The sequence below is a fragment of the Elephantulus edwardii genome, unplaced genomic scaffold (genome assembly GCF_000299155.1).
Source record: "Elephantulus edwardii isolate Elephantulus edwardi_28Jun2011 unplaced genomic scaffold, EleEdw1.0 scaffold00176, whole genome shotgun sequence".
NCBI lineage: Eukaryota > Metazoa > Chordata > Mammalia > Macroscelidea > Macroscelididae > Elephantulus > Elephantulus edwardii.
Genome location: NW_006399926.1, coordinates 3,237,332 through 3,256,661, shown reverse-complemented (window position 1 = coordinate 3,256,661; position 19,330 = coordinate 3,237,332).

Here is a 19,330-nt window from a genome sequence, read left to right as displayed (position 1 = left end):
AGGGAGTACCACAGGAATGTTTCTCTGTGTTACATTGACTAGGCAAAGGCATTTGACTGTGTGGATCACAACAAACTGTGGCTGACTCTGAAAAGAATGGGAATCCCAGAACACTTGACTGTGCTAATGCAAAACCTGTACTTGAACCAGGAGGCAGTCCTCAGAACAGAGGAAGGAAACACTGTGTGGTTCAAAATTGGGAAGGGTATTCATCAAGGATGTATTCTATCTCCACACCTTTTCAATCTATATGCAGAACAGATCATCCGGGAGACTGAGCTCTATGAGGAGGAATGTGGCATCAGAATTGGAAGAAGATTCACTAACAACATGCATTATGCATATGACACAACCCTGCTTGCTGAAACTGAGGAGGAATTGAAGCACTTGCTGTGGAAGATCAAGGACTGCAGCCTTCAATATGGATTGAAGCTCAATGTCAAAAAAACAAAGATTCTCACCACTGGGCTGATTGGCAGCTTCATGATAGATGGTGAAGAAATTGAGCTTGTTAACAGCTTTAGTTTGCTTGGCTCTACAATCAACACTTGGTACCAGCAGCCAGGAAATTAAAAGACTAATAGCATTGGGAAAGTCTGCTGTCAGAGACCTCTCCAGAGAGCTGTAGAGCAAAGATATCAGTCTAGAGACTAAGGTGCACCTGATCCAGGCCATAGTCTTCGTAATTACTTGCTATGAAACAGAAAGCTGGACAATGACCAGGGATGATAGAAGGAGAATTGATACCTTTGAGCTGTGGTGCTGGAGAAGAGAGTTGAATATACCATGGACTGCTAGGAGAACAAACAGGTTCATCCTAGAGAGAGTAAAACCAGGTTTCTCCTTGGAGGCAAGGATTCTGAAGGTTTGTCTAACATACTTTTGACATGTTGCAAGGAGGGATTAGTCCTTGGAAAGGGACATTATGCTTGGGAGGGTGGAGGGACAGCCCAAGAGAGAAAGATCCTCAATGAGATGGATTGATTCAGTGACTGGGGTATTGGTGGTAGGTGTGTCAGAGACAGTAAGATTGGCAGATGATAGAACAAGGTTTAGGGCTGTTGTCCATAGGGTCACTATCATTTGCAGGTGAATCAACAGTACATAACAACAATAATAATGATTTTTAGCCTCAGAAACCCAATGGAAGGCAAGTATGAGTCAGAACCAAGTCAATGGCACTAAGATTGAGTTGGGTCATAAATTAAGTGCACAATTTTGAAATATTGTGAGAATTACCAGAATGTGACACAGAGACACGAAATGAAGACATGTTGTTGGGAAAATGGTGCCCATAGACTTGTCTAATGCAGAGTTATCACAAACCTTCAATCTTAAAAAAAATGCAATTATATGCAAAGCACAATAAAACAAGGTAAGCCTGGCACAGGCCTCCTTTGGGCTTTTATACAAATGTCACCGGCAGCTCCATGGGCTGCGCTTTTAGACTCTTACTGGGGCACATGGAAGAAAGCACAACACCAGAACTAAATACCAGGAGATACTAGAGCCTCCAGGCCCACCTCCATGCCAACCTCTCTGCCTTCCTCCAAAAAAGAAAGGGTGGCCCAGTGTCCCTGCCTTCCTCCGGAAAAGAAAGGGTAGCCTCAGGTATCCTTTTCCCAGGAAGATGGCCAATCCCTTCTGCAGAAACCCCAGCCCTGTCAAAAGAGATGCTCTTGCCCTAGGGCCCGAGTACAGGAGCACTCACTCTTTACTCACCTATTAAGTCACCCAACCAACATGAGCCAGCACTACGTGGCCATGAACCGGTGAGGGAGGCAGACAGTAAACATGTCACTGTACCGGACCAGCCACCATGGCACACCAACTACTCCACCTCAGGCTCCCCTCCTCCAGAAAGAGTGTGCCCCACTAGCGCCCTCCTCACCTGAGTTCTGGACACCCCACCAACTAGTAGCCCAACAGGAACACCGAGCTCCACAAGAACAAGCAGCATTCCACCTTTATGCTCCCTGAATCACACAGAATCAGTACAGATTCTTCCCTCAATCCCCTAAAAGTGAGAAAGTCTGAGAGAGAGCTCCGTATTCTGGAGCTGATGTGAGCAAGCAGAAGGACTGGCGTGACGTAGCAGTGACTCCAAATTACTTGTGTTTCAAAACCGTAAACAAGAGCAATGAGGGGTGGCGAGTAAACACTTACTTCATATGTGGACAATGGAAGGGCCTTCTGGGTAATTTTCTTGAAACAAAGCAACTCCCTGATTCAAAAGCAAATTGAAGTTATCACCTCCAAAATCAACATTAACAACAACAAAAAAAACAACTTGCTATTTTTCATTAGCAGTTTTCCCCTCTTCAATCCATCAAGGTTTCAAAATTCTGAAGGTTAGGTCTCAGTCAGGCCCCTGTTAGAGTGTGACCTCCAGCCACCCCCCTACCCCCACGCCGATTACAGTGTGACCAGCAGAATGGAACACACAGGGGAGGAACGGGTCCTGGAGAGACAATGGCCGGTGTGACTTCCAGAGTCTGCACATCAAGGTGAGCGAGAACAGAAGGCGTGGGCCTGAGGAACACCTGTATTTCTGGGATAAGAAGAAAGGAGGAGTCAGAAATAGAAAAGGCAGGAGCCAAGAGGCAGCAGAACCAGGAGAGTGAGTTGGAGAAAGAAGCAGTGGGCCATGGCATCGCTGGTACAGGTGGGCCAGGCATGAGACCTGAAAGTGCTGTGTCCTCGGTGGGTGACCTTCAAGAAGCAGTTCCCACAGACAGATGAGAGCAGGAGCCAAATTGTAAAGGGTTAAGGAGGGAACGTGGGGAGAGGAATTGAATAAGGCACTTGAAGGGGCAGCAGAAGAAGGGAAGGGGAAATGAGATGAGGGGGAAAAACCAAGGGAGAAGGGTGAATTGATGCAGCAGGATGACAGGAGGGGTATTAGTGGGGACTTTTTCTTTGGAAGAATGCAAGAACAGGCTCAATGTGGCCACGTCCCCACTATAATTGGCACTGGGTGAGGGACCCTTATTTAATCACCACTCCATGACCAGTTATGAGTTCACTCTCTCAGTTACTGCTACTCAGCTCTACAGGACAGGTAATATGCTAAGTGCTAGGTGTACATGAGTGGGAAGGGCCAACTCCACAGAGCCCAGACTCTCAGGAGGCTGGACAACAATTAATTAGACTTCACAGGGAATGGCACAGCTAGAGGAGGGTTCTGTGGAATTACAGCTCAAAGACACCTCACCTTGAACAGAGGGGAGCAGGGAAGCAAGTAATAGTTAATCGGTGAACCACAGAGAGGAGGGATAAGACAGAAGAACAGAAGAGGGGGAATGTTTGAGGCAGAAAGTACAGCAAACTCAAAAGTCAGGAGGTGAGAGAGAGCCAGATAAGTTCTAGAAGCTGAGATACAAAAGAATGGCTGGAAAACAGCACAGCAACACAGCTGTGCAAACGATGAAGCGGAAGTCATGAGACAGGCCCAGCCTGGGATGTCTTCTTGTTGTTAGGTGTGTCGCTATGACTCTGGTGATGCTATGATCTGACCCTCGTCCTCTCCTGCACATCCTCACCATCTCTGTCATGCTCAAGCCCTTTGTGGCTGTCACTCCTTCTGGCTGAGGGTCGTTCTCTGACCCTCTACCTTTCCCCAGCATGATGTCTTTGTCCAAGGGCTGGTCCCTCCTGTCAACATACCTGAAGGATCTGACACAGATTTCACCATCTTTGCCTCTAAGGAACAGCACTATGATGCACTTTCTTCATGACAGATTTGTCATTTGGGAGTCCGTGGGATATTCAGTACTCTGAGTTGTAGTGTTGGAGAAGAGCACTGGGAAAACCAACAGAAACTATGAGTGCAGGCCTCCATAAGTACTGCATCCTGGGACTATAACAATGATGTGTGCCAGTTCTAAATAAAATTCATAACCCTACAGTCAGGGTTCACAGTGTCAAGATTCAGAGATGGCCATCACCCTGGCCAGTCCTAGTGAACTAATGAGGTCAAGGGCCTCCTGATATGTAAGCAGAGATGAAACCCTGTAAAGAAGACGAAAGAAGCAGGGCATGTGCGAGGCAATGCTGCTGGATGCCCAGCTCCCTTCAGTTCCCCTGATGCACGGAGTGGAAGACAGCAGTGTCTGCAGAGGGGGTGCAGTGCAATGGATCACTTTTTTTTTAACTTGTATGCTGTCGAATTGGATCCGTGCTAGGTTGCGGCCTTAAGAAAGAAATCAGGGGGGGCTTGTGTACCAATGAGGGAGTTTTTCTTTTGCTTTTCAAGGAGAGGAGCAAACGGGGGTGGGGGGGTTTGTGCGGGAAGAAGGGTCCAACAATGAATGACTGGAATTCCAAAATCTCTGTAGATGTTCATTGAAATGAAAAATAAACAAACTAAATTAAAAAAAGAAAAAAGAAAGAAATCAGAAGAAGAAAGAAAGCTTAAAAGCAGCTTTATTGGGGGGGGCTCCCAGACGAGGTTCCTCATTTTGAAGATATAGAAGGAGTAAGTCATGCTTTGAGCTTATTTGGGAGGGTTTTTATAACTGGGTCTTTAGGGAGGAAAGGGAGGGACATTCGATTTTCATTTATGGTTCATCCATTAGTTCTGCCAGGTGAGCAGGGCATTCACTCTTCTTGTAGATGTGTATATTCTTTGAATTATTCCTTCTCTCCTGCTCAGCCCCCTGTCCGGACCTAACAGGAGGAGATTGCTCCTCCTTCTCCAACAGAGCATCTGGTGGATTTGAACCGCATCCCTTCAGGATTGCAGCACAGCTTCTAGCCACTAGGCCACCAGAGGTCCCTCCTGGATCACTTTTTTGTGGACTTTCTCACCATGTCAGTGTAATTCTCATCAAAGGACTGTGTGGGTGTCTGCATTTAACCCTAATAAAGGGATTGGTCCATTTTGCCATCCTGCTGGGCTTAAAAGGACAGAGGAGGACTGGACTACCATCCAGAGGAGATGGAAGTGAAGTGTGTCCTTCAGGGCCCCTGGGGTGGGAACCTCCTAGAATCAGGAGACAGAAAACTGTGACATTGGGCTTGGGGAGAAGCAGCAGCAGAGAAACAGTGGCAGAGGCAACAGAACCAGGAGGCCGGAAGGAGATGACAGGGTGGTGGGCTTCCAGTAAGTCAAGGCATACTGGCAGAGTGTGGTGCTTCTGAGCACTTACCAGTGGATCTAAAGGGCTTTGTAACACCTCCCTGAGCAGGTGTGAGGGCCAGAGAGAGGCCAAACATGGCTGAGAAGAGGCTGGGCTGATCTAAGAGCCCTTTCTGATCCTGAATCGTAACCCGTAACTGCACTAAGAAGCTCTGTAATTGAGAATGTGGTCTACGAGCCCTGTGTGGACATTGTAATGGAGGCTCTCACCCCACAGCGTCATGGAAGGGACAGTTGGTGTGTTGGTATTAGAACATGTAGCAAGGTTGGCAACAGGAGATATGTCAGACTTCTACCTCATAGGAAACAGCTGCAGGCTGATGCTGTGATTACGTGCTGTCCCCCTTGTAAAGAAGAAGAGGTCTGTCTGTCATCTCTGTCACACCATTTCCACAAGGGGAAATGGCACCATGAACTACGTGGCTGGCAGACGTCAACTCATCTAATTCCATACACTCCGCCCATTACTCGGTCTCACCTCACTCTCCCTTTTTTGAAGGTGCTGTCACATACGTTTAAGTCAGTAGCATCATCACGGAGTGTTATTTTTGTGCCTGTCTCCCCACCCCCTAACCCCCATTGATCTGAAAGTACAAGGACTGGATTTTGCTCAACCTTATACACCTTCACTTACGTACAGTGTGAGTGATGGATGCTTGTTGGTTCAATGAATAAATGACATGGGCTGACAGGCACAGGCGTCGCACCCAGCAAGTGGTAATGGGGGCTGTGTGTAATTGACCACAGCATATCATCTTTGAAAGAGTCAAGTTCAATCTCACAAGATGTCATCAAAGTGAAACTCAAAAAGAATGACGAACGGGAGGCCATCAGGTGCAGACAAGGCTTCATGTGCACCCTATTCCTGCTTGCATGCCCAGTGCTATCCCTAATGCTAACCTCCCAGATTGACCAGAGTAAACAATTACAAATCCTGTGGCCTCATGAGGTTAGTTCACGCCCTGAACCTTGCTTAGAAGCAGCCACAGCCACCAGAGGGCGCAGATGAGTCCAATGAGGCTGATTCAGGTTGGCCTTACCCTCCCAGCTCCAGGAGGGCTCAGCCCAGCCACCAACCAGCTCCTGTTGAGGGCGTTCCCAGAGCAGGTGGAAGCTACTTACAGGGACCCGAGGACCTCACACGGGTGGCAAATGGACAAAAAAATAAGTCAAAGTGTGTGCCCTAGCAAGGCCAGACTGGAACTCAATATTTCAGAAGTTTAGGATTGTCAATAGGCTTTGTCACAAAATAAAGTATCCTGACTGCCTACATTTGATCTTAGCCACAAGGCTGAGAAACAATCCCCCTTTCTTTCTTTAATAAAGTTTGTTTTCTAAAACTTACAGCCATATCTCATATTGTTGTGTATCACTCAGTTGGAAAACGACATAGCTAGCCCTCCAGTGGCTTTTCAGAGGCTGTAAACTGTACAGGAGGAGATTGCCCATCTTTCTTCCAGAGTAGTAGATGGTTTCGAACTGCATGCCTTTGGGATGGTAGTGCAGCTTCTTACCACTAAGCCACCAGAGCTCCCCTCTCTCATGTTATTAAACAGCAAGATACAGCAGGGAGTTACTTAAAAATAGAATAAACATCAATTGCAGGCCAAACACCACTCCTTGTGGCTGCATGTTTTGATGCAAGATGGACAGGGTAAAGCAAGAGTTACTGAACTCCTGCTAAAAGGAATCAAGGCTTAGAAAGGTAAAGTAATTGCTTAAGATTCACAGAGAGCTAGTGACCGCCGAGACTCACTGCAGAGTGTTCTGGGCAAAGTCATGCATTGTCTGTGTCCCCATTTCTTCAGGTTTGAAATGGGAATGATCACAGGGCTATTGGGAGAATCGAACACTGTGTGTGAAAACACGTGGTAAACGGGAAAGCGTGACACCCATGGTAGTATCTGTCCTGGCTCCATTTCTCCCCACTGACCCACCTCCAATGCTCATTATAAGGACTCAGAATGACTTTGTCAAATGAGGCTGAGGCCTTGGCTCCATGCCTTTCCTGGCCAACCTGGCTAACGTTCAATAGGATTTATTAGCATGGTTCCTGGAATATCCCAGCCAGTTAGAACAATGTCCAGTCCAAGAGAGCTGTCCTGGGGCCTCCCGGCCACATCGCTGGGCCAGTCACCCACCGCAGCAGAAGCCCTGAGGTGCCAAAGCTCCTACTGGCTCAGGGCTGGATGTGCCTGGAAATTCACCAGGCCGTCAGAACAGAGGGACATTGCTGGGAACGTCTGGACTTGGCAGACAGCCCGTGCCCAGGAGGAAGATGGCCAGCATGAAGGGTCTGTGCCTTGTATCCCTGTCAGGAACCCCAGGCTATGGTCCCAAAGGACAGCAGGTGCAGGTCCACGCTGGCCTTCCCCACCCCTTTGTCTTCTAGCATGCCAGTATTGTTCGCTTCTGGGAAGTGACCACTGTGGTTTCCTCGTCCTGAGACAGCCTGATTTGCCTGCGAAGGTCATGGCAGGTGGAACAGGCAGGTGATGTGGCCTCTTCAGGGAAGGCTGGAAAAATCCAGGTAAGAGGGATGTGGGCCAGGCTCCCAAGGCTGAGCTCTCTGCTACCCTCAGGGAAAGGGCGTAAGGCCTGAGCTCTGTCAGACACACTGAAGGCAGGGGCAGGGTACTGGGTGGGGAGCCAGAAGCCCTGGGGCCAACTTACTGCAATCGCTGTATAATTGAGCAAACCATCTAGGGGCATGTTTCCTCATCTGGTGAGTTTGGAACTTGATCTATGAGCTTCATTTCAACACTGGTGTTCTGTGACAACCACCATCCCTAACACAAATCTGATCCATGCCCTGAAACTAAAGGCCTTAGAGACAGCTAACAGGGCCAGACAACAGATTCACACTTCACATCTGAGGGGCTGTCACCACCATTACTGTAGGCTCCCAGGACACTCTCACCTGGATGCTGCCTGGGCCCCCTGGGAGGAAAAGGTTAAATCCCCAAACAGTAAAAGGAGGTTCTTAATAGTTCTACTGGTTATCAGAGCAACCAGGCCCTGTGCAGATGCTGAATTAGACTGTGCAAATGATAGCACTGCTCCCTACCTAATAAACTTTGCTAAATTCCCTGTTACCTGTTCATCAGGTCACAAGGCGCCATGACAAAGACATTCATCACAGCTCCACTGCCAACAGGATGACCTGAGCTCTTGAACATATGACGTCCTTCCAGGCCCCACTGTCACGTCTACACCAGCAAAGAGAAGGCCGGGTAAATCAGATCTCTCTGCAGCCTCTTGTGACGCTGGACTTCAGGCAATGAATCCAAACAAAGAAACCTGGAGTATGCAGGGCAACTATGCCCCCTTGGACAGGCCTCATTTTATTTGCTATAAAGTGAGGATAAGATTAAGAATAGGATCCTAAATAAGAATAGGAAATGAGGGATAAAACACGCAGCACACAGACAGGTACAATATAAACAATAGAAAGGTCACCCAAAAGAACTATAGCTGCTTTGTGATGAGAGAAAAACAAAAGAGGTGGATACTCTTTGCAATAGGGTGTTAAAACCAGTTTAAGTCAGTTTCTACCAGCTTTCAAGAACCAATTTTTAAATGTTAGGGAATTTTGCTACACATGTAACACCACACTGGTAGTTTGAAATCAACCATTTAGGAAGTATTTAAACGACAGAAATTGGCAAACACTACAAATGAGGGGTTTTCAAATTTTTTTTTCCTAGAGTTAACTATTAAATATTTACCAGTACACCATTGTGTCCACCAATCTTCATTTACCGACACGATGAGGTGCTATGGTCATTATTCAAAAAATTAGGTCATCATACAAAAACTGGCACCATGTGTTAATGGAGAACGGCCACTCTGCCCACACAATGGAGGTATGTCCTTCCTTACATAACCGCCATGAGCACACAGCTGTCAAACCACTGAGATCCACGGCCCAGTTAAGTGGACACACAGCATCAACCATCGCAGCCAGCAGACGCTTACCTTGCACCTGTGTGTTACTTCCAGACTAAAATCGTGAAAGTACAAAGTAGTTGGAGATAAGTTTGGTTTTGGGTTTGGGGGTTTTTTTGTTGTTTTGGGGGGGGTTGGTTTTTTTTTACCATTGTATGTCTTGGATAGTAGCAGAAGAGGAAGACCCTAGATGAGATGGATTGATACAGTAACTGGGGCAATGTGAGTAGGTGTGTTGGAGTCAGTGAGCTGGGTCAGGACAGGGCAGGGTTCAGAGCTGCTGTATACAGGGTCGCTCTGAGTCACAGGTGACTCGACAGCACATAACAACATGTCTTAGTTATCTAGGGCTGCTATAACAGATACCACAAGAGGACGACTTTAACAAATAAAAATTTATTTTCTTAGAGTTTCGGGCACTAGAAGTCCAAACCGAGATGCCCGCTGTAGGGGAAGAAATTCTCTGTCATCAGTAAGTCCTGTGTTCCTGGGAGATCCCAGCCTTCCTCCGTGTTGAGGAGCTTCTCCGCACAGGGACTGGGGTCCAAAGAGACATGCTCCAGTCCTCACAATTCTTTCTGGATGGTACTAAGGTTCCCCATCACCACTCACTCTCTCTTCTCTTATCTCCCATGAGACAAAAGGTGTCATAGGCCATATCTCAAGAAAGCTCTTAGAACAGGACTATAATAGAATTAGGGAGTGTTGCATTCCATCCTTAATCCTTTTACAACTGTTTGGTTTCTAAGATCGTGGGAGATTGTTGCATAACTTCTACATTATTCAATAACTGGCAAGAAAAGAGCAGGTATATATATGAGTAATGAAGTAAGAGTCAGTTGTTGCTTCATCACAATCACCAGAACTTGATACATCCAAATGAATGTTGACTAGGTCAAGACAGTGAGCTTTGGAGGTAATATTTCTTAACATATAAAAACCTTACATTTCCTGAAATAATCACTGAAGAAGAACGTGGCCTCAGGATCTGAGAAAAATTCATCAACAACCAGCATTATGCAGATGAGACGGCACTGCTTCCAGAAACAGAAGAGGACTTAAAGCATTTGTTGCATAAGACCGAAGACAACAGCCTTCAATACAGATTACATCTCAACATCAAGCAGACAAAAACCCTCACCACTGAGCCAACAGGCAACATCACGATAGACAGAGAAAAGATTGAAATTGTCAACAATTTCATCTTACTTGGATCCAAAACCAACACCCCTAGAACCAGCAGTCAAGAAATAAAGGCATGGGGAGCTCTGGTGGCCTAGTGGCAAGAAGCTGCCCTGCAATCACAGAGATATGCAGTTCGAATCCACCAGATGCTGGGCCGGAGAAGGAGGGGCCATCTCCTCCTGTACCAGTCAGATCCAATTTGACGGTACACACACACACAAACAAAATAATAAAATAAAATAATCAACAGTAAAAAAAGAAAGAATACCTATTTTTTTTTAAAAAAAAAGAAATGAAGGCATATTGCATTGGGTAAATCAGGTGTCAAGGATATTTCTAGGGTTTTAAGGACCAATGATGCCATGTTAAAGACTAAGGTGCGCCAGGAAGCTCTGGTGGCCTAGTGGCAAGAAGCTGCACTGGAATCCCAGAGGTACACGGTTCTAAACCACCAGGTGCTCTGCTGGAGAAGGAGGGACAATCTTCTCCTGTACTAGTCAGGACCCACTTGAAAGTACACATCAAAAAAATAAGAAAATAAAAAGACTAAGGTGCATCTGATTTAAGCATGATCTTTTGTTATTTGAAAAGCTAGACAAAAATTAAGGATGACAGGAGAAGAATCAATGCCTTTGAGCTCTGGTATTGTGAAGAGTACTGAGTATCCCATAGACTGCCAACATAACAAATAAATATGTCTTGGAGAAAGTGCAGCCAGGGTACTCCTGGGAGGCAAGGATGGTGAAACTCTGTCTCACATATTTGGGGCATGTTGTTAGAAGGGGTCAGTCCTTGGAGAATGACATCATACTTGGAAAGGTGAAGTATCAACCAAAGAGAGAAAGACCCTCAACAAGGTCAACAAGGAGGATTAACACAGTGACTGTAGCAACCAACTCAAGTCTTATTAAAGATAATGAGGTTGGCACAGGACAGGGCAAGGTTCTGGTTCACTGTTCATGGGGTCACTGTGAGTCGTAGTTGACTCAACAGCATTTAACTATGTGGCAGCACTATATGCATTGGAATCAGCTTCACAACAACAAGGACATGGGTCTGCCACTAGACCAAGATTCAAAAGAGAAAAATCCTTTTTCTAATTGTTCATAGGATGAACATGCATGGTGTGGAGCACTCTGGGGGTCGGGGTGGTAAGCATCCCTCACTGTGTCTAAACTGTGGGAGAACAAGCCCAAGAGAACTGAGAAAGGCACTTTAAGCAAAGTGAACAGCATATGCAAAGTTACAGAGGCCAGGAAGGCACAAACTTGTTCTCTAAGAACTGTCTACAGGGTCCATGTAGAGTTATTGCTGTTATCGTTAGGTGCCAATAAGTTGATTACAACTCATAACGACCCGATCCTGAACCCTCCTCGCAATCTCTGATATGCTCAAGCCCATTGTTACGATCACTTTGGGGTTATTACATTATAGTATTAGCACCTCCCCCCCAAAAACAAAAGGTATTTACTCACTTATCCCCTTCACTAGAATTCAGCTAATTCAGCATCAAATTTCCTTTGGCTGATAAAAAAGAAAGCCAAAAGAAATATAAAACCATACACAGAGAGAAATCCACACAGAGGGAGTAAAATAAAAACTTGCCATCACTGAAGCTAAGTTCTCAAAGCAAAGAGAAGCTCTCAAAGACATCGGACAGAGGTCACGTCCCAGAAGTGTCTGAGCCCAAACTCCCAAGGTGACTATTTCAGGTTGCAGCAGCCACTTGGATGTACAAGACCATTTAAATTTTCATCTCATTACCCAACAACACCTTACAGAGAACAATGAGCCGCCAACTTTTCTTGTTAAGACACGTCCACGGTCTGCCTTGGAGAATGCCAAAATTTGAATTTTAAAAATGAAGGCAAAAACAATCCAAAAGCATCCAGGCAGAAAAAAAGGAGGTTACCTTCAAAGGAACAAAAGTCAAGGCAACACGAGACTCTAAAATAGCAAGCACCAGCAGACAGCAAACCGAGGCAAAGGACCTGATGACAAGCAAGTCCACATGTAGAGGCAGCAAGACGCCCTTCTCTCATGCACACGTGTGTAGAAAACAGAGCCCCCTATGATCGATCCTTTATCGAAAAAAAAAATTGAAAGACATATGCCAAGTGTTCAGGGATGGATAAAAATTAAAAATTCAAAAATGGGAAGGTGAGATATCAAAAAAGGATTGAAAAGTGAGTAATTAAATGTTATGTCTGAAAAAAAGTAATGGTAAACTTGATGTCAAATTAGATGTTAACATTTCAATGATGAGATTTGGGAACAGAAAAAACTAATCTATAATGAAAGTGGTTAAAATAGTTGTCTTTGGGAAGGCAAGGATTAACTTTATTGTTGTTACATGCCATTGAGTCAATTACCACTCATAGCAGCCCTATGAACTATGGATCTAAACTTTGCCCTATCTTGTGTCAGCCTCATCATCTCCAATATTCTTGAGCCCATTGTTACAGTTATCGTGTTAATCTTGTTGATGGTCTTCCTCTCTTACATTGACTCTTCACCTTTCCAAATATGATGACCTTCTCTAAGAACTAGCATCATGTCCAAAGTATGTAAGACAAAATTTCACTATCCTTCCCTCAAGGAGGACCTGGTCACATTTTCTCCAAGACAGACTTGCTAGTTCTTTTTTACAGTCAGTATGATATCCAGCACTCTTCTCTAACACCACGACTCAAAGGCATTATTCTGTCATCCTTTGTCATTGTTCAACTGACTGATGCATAACAAATAATAAAAAAGGCTTTTATCTGGAACACCTTGGTCTTTATACTGAGCACTTTGGAGATGTTCCTGAGAGCAGAATTTCTTAATGAGATATATCTTTTTATTTCTTAACTGCTGATACAAAAGATTTTGATTGTGGATCCAAGTAAGATGACACTGTTGACAATTTCAATCTTTTCTCTATCTACCAGGATGTCTATTGGCCTAGAGGTGAGAATTTCTGTTTTCTTGATATTGCAATGTAATTCATATTGAAGTTTATAGTCTTTGATGTTATGGGGCAAATGCTTGAAGATCTCCTCATTTTCAGCAAGCAAGGCTATGTTATCTGCATAACGCAGGTTGTGGATGAGTCTTTCTCCAATCCTGATACCATATTCTTCTTCATAAAGTCTACCTTCTCGAGTGATTTGCTTAACATATAAACTAAATAGGTATGGAGAAAGAAGATAGCCTTGCCACATACCTTTCTATAATTTAAACCTAGGTGTTAATAGAAATATGATTGATTTTTTAATATCAATTTTCTATCTTCCAACCTTGCTGAACTCACTTCTCAGTTCTACCAGCTTTTCTGGATGTAGTGTAAGAGATTGCTCATATCTATGGGCTTTCTAGTGATGGGTTTCTAATTCTGCCAAAGTGATTGGTGAGGCTACAATCTTGTAAGGGTTTAGTCCTTTGCACAGTAAACTATGCAAATACAAGGCATGTAATACTACTCAACAGACTAAGCAACATGCAGGAATTGATCAATTACTAAGCAAATTGAGTTATTCTGATCTACAAAGGGTATTGGTCCATTCACGATCTTGCTGGGAGGGTCATGCCTTAAAGTCTAATATAAAGGCCAATCACATAGCAGATGAGGGGAACTCCACTACCACCAAGAATCTGGAATAAAGCATGTCCTTTAGACCCAGAATCCCCACATTGAAAATCTCCTAGACTCAGGAGAGAGAGAACACTGGAGATGGCATAACGAGAATCTGCAGAAGCCATAGCAGTGCCCAGGACAGGGAAAGGCAGCAACGGTGAACCTACTGAGAACCACCATCAGAAGGTTACAGGGGTGGCTGCTGGCCCACTAGTAAGACAGAACTGAGTGCCTTGCTGATAGAGCGAGGAACCTCTGGGCACTGGTCAGCAGAACTCAAGAGCTGTGACACTCGCACAAGCAGGATAAAGGCCTAGAGAAAGCCTTCAGGCTCCCATGATTGAGAGGACTGCTGGCTGACACACCAAGGAAAGGGTCGGCCTCCAAACACAGTCAAGAGGAGCTGAGAGCTAGCCTAGATGTAAAACCTGTCTTGATTGACAAACTGTATGCTGTCTCCTGAATTCTACTGCTTCCAAATTGATCTGAATTTGAGTTACTCTCCTAATAAACCACATAATCATGAGTGTGATGTATGAATTGTGTGGCCATTACAGCGAAGCAGAGGGGGCTGTAGGGAGGACAGCTGGTGTCAGAAACAGTGAAAATGGTGAAGGCTGTCTGTATGTCTGACCTCCACCTCACAAGAACAGGCTTTGAGTTAATCCTGATTCTCATGCTTCCTCTTGAAGCTCAGATGTTAGTGGATAACATTAAAGATTGTCTATATTCAACAGTCAATCTCAAAAGTTTTACAATTTCCTTTCAAATCTGGATGCATTTTCTTTCTTCTTTTTCTCTTTCTTCCCTTACTTTTCTTTCTCTTTTTCCTTTCTTCCTTCCTTCCCTTTTCCTTCCTTCTTCATTCCTTCCTCCCTTCCCCTTCCCTTCCCTCCCCCTTTCTTTCTTTCGTCTCACTGCCCTGGCAAGAACCTCCAGAACAGTGGCAATGATCGTAAGAACAGGTATCCTTGCCTTATTATCAAGCCCAGGTGAAAAGTATTTCATGGCTTCACCATTAAGTTGTTAGCTGCAGGGTTTTTCGATTTTTATTTGGGGTTTCCATGTTTTATTCAACAGCTTACACAAAATATTCAAAATAAATTATTTTTAATCCCCATATTCTTCCCTCCTCTTTATCCTGGTTAATCTGGAAGTAACATAATTCATATCTTTCTTTGATAACAACTACCCGCAACCAATCACGTAGATTATTCTTCAAATTTTTTTTTCAGGAGATATTTCAAATACCTTTTGAAAAAAGGCACCTTGAAGGCCACCGTTATCTTACTCTTGCTTCTTTCCACCGTTACAACCCATCCACCAAGTTGACCACCTTCCCATTAACCTTGAGTCTTTCTTGAAGAAATTGCTCAAAATGGGCAGCATCCATGATCCCATCTTCTACCCAAGAGATACAGTCAAGTGTGAACTTCAGGACCTGCTTCTTCTGATTTTTCTTTTCTTATTCCCCCCCCCCCACCTTCACCACAGGCTTTTGAACAGCACCATGGCGGCGGCAAAGTCAGAAAGAGTTCAGCCTACTACGCAGATGTCAAGAGCCTGCAGCACGCCAGCTGTAGGGTTTTTCTAGATGTTCTTTCTTAGGTAAAAGACAACTCTTCCATTCCCGGTTTCCTAGTTCTTGACAAAAACGAATGCAGGACGCCCTGGTGGCCTGGTGGTAAGACACTGTGCTGCAATCCCAAAGGGATGTGGTTCAAACCTACCAGAAGCTCTGAGGGAACGGGATGGGTAAGGTTACTCCTGTGTGAATATCTACTGCTGAAAACGTGTACCAACGGTTCTGATTCTGTGGTACAAAACAACTAAAAAAAGTGAAGGCAAGATTTTTGTCAAATAGATGCATAGGTTCACAAATCCCAATTAAAATATCAGCAGGTTTTTTTGTGGAAATTGATTCTAAAATTCACCTAAAAATGCAAAGAACTTAAGCTAACTATAAAAATTCTCACGGAGAACACAGGAGAGAATTTTTGTGACTTTGGGTTAGACAAAAATATCTCAGATATGACACCAAAAACATAATCAATAAATAAAATGGAAAAAAATTAACTTCAGTAAATTAACTTCTGCTCTTTGGGGGAAAAAAAGTTGTGAGAATAAAAAGATGCAGAGAAATATTTACAGATTTTAAAATAATTGAGTCAAAACTGATTCATAGCTGACCCTCCAACAGTTTTTCAGAGGCTGTAAAACCACATGGGAGGAGAATTCCCGACTTCCTCCCATGATACCACCTCAACTCTCGACAGACTTTATCACCAGAGCTCCCTTAACTTCTATAAGGTATAAAGAACTTTTCCCATTAATCAAAAAAAGCAAATTACGAATGGGTGTTATGTGCCATTGAGTCAACTCTATGCACAATAGCTATAAACCCCACTCTATCCTGAGCCAATCTCATCATCTCTGGCACACCCACCTCCTTTACTCCAGTTACTGTGTCAATCCATCACATCTAGGGTCTTCCTCTCCTGCACTGTCCCTCCACCTTTCCAAATATAATGTCCTTCTCCAAGGACCAGTCCCTCCTATCCCCAAAGTATGTAAGACAGAGCCTCAAAATCCTTGCCTCCAAGGAGCAGCTTGGTTTCACTCTTTCTAGGACAGACCTGTTTGAGGCTAACCATACCAAGTATTGGTGAAGATATCGAGCAACTGGAACTCTCACCTGATGGGAATGTAAAATGGTACAACCACTTTCAGTACCAGTTCAGCAATTTCTTTAAAAGTTAAAAAATGTCTACCCCAGACAATTATAGTGCATATCCAGATAAAGATTGTACGTGAATATTCATAGATGCTCTATTTATATTTTCTAAAAATTGGAAATAATCCAAATGTTCAGCAACAAATGAATGGGTAAACAATTATGGCATGTTACTGTTTCATGCCATTGAGTCAGAACCAACTCATAATTGACCCTCCAGCAGGTTTTCAGAGGCAGTAAATCACATAAGAGAAGAGTATGCATCCTCTTTCAAAGCAGCTAATGAATTTGAGCCATGTGCCTTCAGGATTGCAGTACAGCTTCTCACCACTAGGTGACCAGAATGTCCTAAATTATGGTATAGTCAACCACATGCTGTTATGTGCCATCAAGTCGTCTGCAACTCATAGCAACCTATGTACAATTGCTCTGAAGCATGCCCTGTTCTGAGCCAGTCTCACTGACTCCAACACACCAAATCCCACTGCCCCAGTTACCATGTCAATCCATTTCAGCCAGGGTCTTCCTCTCCTGTGTTGTCCCTCCACCCTTCCAAGCATGATGTCCCTCTCCAAGGACTGGTCCCTCCTGGCCACATGCCCAAAGTATGTGAAACAGAGCTTCAAAATCTTTGCCTCCAAAGAGAAACTTGGCTTCACCTTTTCTGAGACAGACCTATTTATTCTCCTGGTGGTCCACAGTATGTTCAATACTCTTCTCCAGCACCACATCTCAAAAGCAACAATTCTGTCATCCTTAGTCCTTGTCCAGCTCTCTGACACATAGCAAGTAACTGAGAAGATCATAGTCTAGATCAGACACACCTTAGTCTCTAGACTGGCACCATTGCTCTTTATGACTTTGAAGAGGTCTGACAGCAGACTTTCCCAATGCAATTCATCTTTTGATTTCCTGACTGGTGGTGACAAAAGTGTTGATTCTGGTTATGAGCAAGTTGAAATTGTTAATAAATCCAATCTCTTCTCCCTCCATCAAGGTGCTACCAATTGGCCCACTGGTGAGAATCTTTGTCATCTTGATGTTAAGCTTCAATCCATATTGAAGACTAAGTCCTTGGCCTTCTGCAGCAAAGGCTTCAAGTCCTCCTCAGTTTCAGCAAGCAAGGTTGTATCATCTGCATAACAAAGGTTGTTGACGAGTCTTCCTCCAATCCTGATGCCACACTCCTCCTCATAAAGTCCAGCCTTCTGAATGATCTATTCCACTTATAGACTGAAAAACTATGGAGACAGGATGCATCCGTGACACACTAACTTTCCTAATTTTGAACCATGCAGTTTTTCCTCGCTTTGTTTTGATGACTGCCTTCTGGTTCAAGTATAGATTTCACGTGAGCACAATCAAGTGTTCTTGGATTCCCATTTTCCACAAGTTTAGCTACAATTTATTGTGATCTACACAGTAAAATGCCTTTGCATAGTCAATGAAACAGATATACATTCCTCTGGTACTCTTTCAGCCAAGATCCATCTGACACTGGCGATAATGTCTCCAATTCCACAGCCTCTTCTAAACCCATACTGTATTTCTGGTAGTTCTCCATCAATGTTACTGTTCCAGTTGTTTGGGCTTTTTTTGGATAGTATTCAGCAGTATTTTGTTTGTGTCTGATATACTGTCAGCCAATAAAAAAGCTATTGATACTTAATACACAGAGGTCTCAAAAAACACTGAGTGAAAGAAACAAGATAGAAAATGTATGTGTATGATTTATTTACGTAAAATTATAGAACTTGAACTAATCTATAGAGACAGAAAGTAGATCTGCTTGGGGATGGATGGGGCAACAAGGAGAAACAGGAGGGGGGAAATCATAAAATCAATAGCCAATTATCATTACTCATCACCTGTTATCCTACTGAACACCAGACCGCAGGGACACAAAGTTGAGCAGGGCACGTCCCTCACAGAGGAGCTCAGTCCAGACGGGTACAGTTGTCCACCTCCAAGTATCTGGGAATATGAGTCTGTGGCACAGCCCACTCTGTGGGTCTCTCAGGAAGGAGGCTGTTTCCCTCAGCCCCAGGCCTGCGTGTACAGGTGTCCCGGGGTGCACTGCCACTACTGCTTGGAGCATCTCCTCAGGAGTGACCCTGGAGCAAGAGATTCTTTTTGTAGTTCTTGAAAACAATCCGAGTCACTCAGCTGAATGTGGTGAATATGAAGTAAAAACTCTGGTCACCAGCCTGGGATGAGACAGCAGTAACGGGGGAATGAGGGTCAAAGATGACCTCTCCTCAGGTCTCTGAGAGGAGCCTGGATGTCAGAGGGGACTCCAGTTGGCAAGAATCCAGGGGCAACTATTGGAATTGTGCCTTTTGTGAGTTTTGCTAGTGGTTTATCGATTTTGTTGACCTTTTCAAAGAACCAGCTCCTAGTTTTGTTGATAGCTTCGTTTTTCTGTTTTCTATTCTATTTATTTCTGCTCTAGTTTTTATAATTTCAATTTTTTTAAAGGGTGTCGGGTTTTCTTGCTGTTCTTTGGAATTGTGCCTTGAGACAGGGGTTCCCCAAGGGCAGCCTCTGCAGAGATATTTTGAACAAATGAAAGCAGACAACAGCAGCACTCAACTCCCCTGATGTGCTCACTTCACTCCAGCACCGTACTGGTGTTCTTACACACCTGTCTCGGCCGTCACACATGTTCAGGTGGAAAGCTGAGCAAATAAACTCAGAGAAGGTG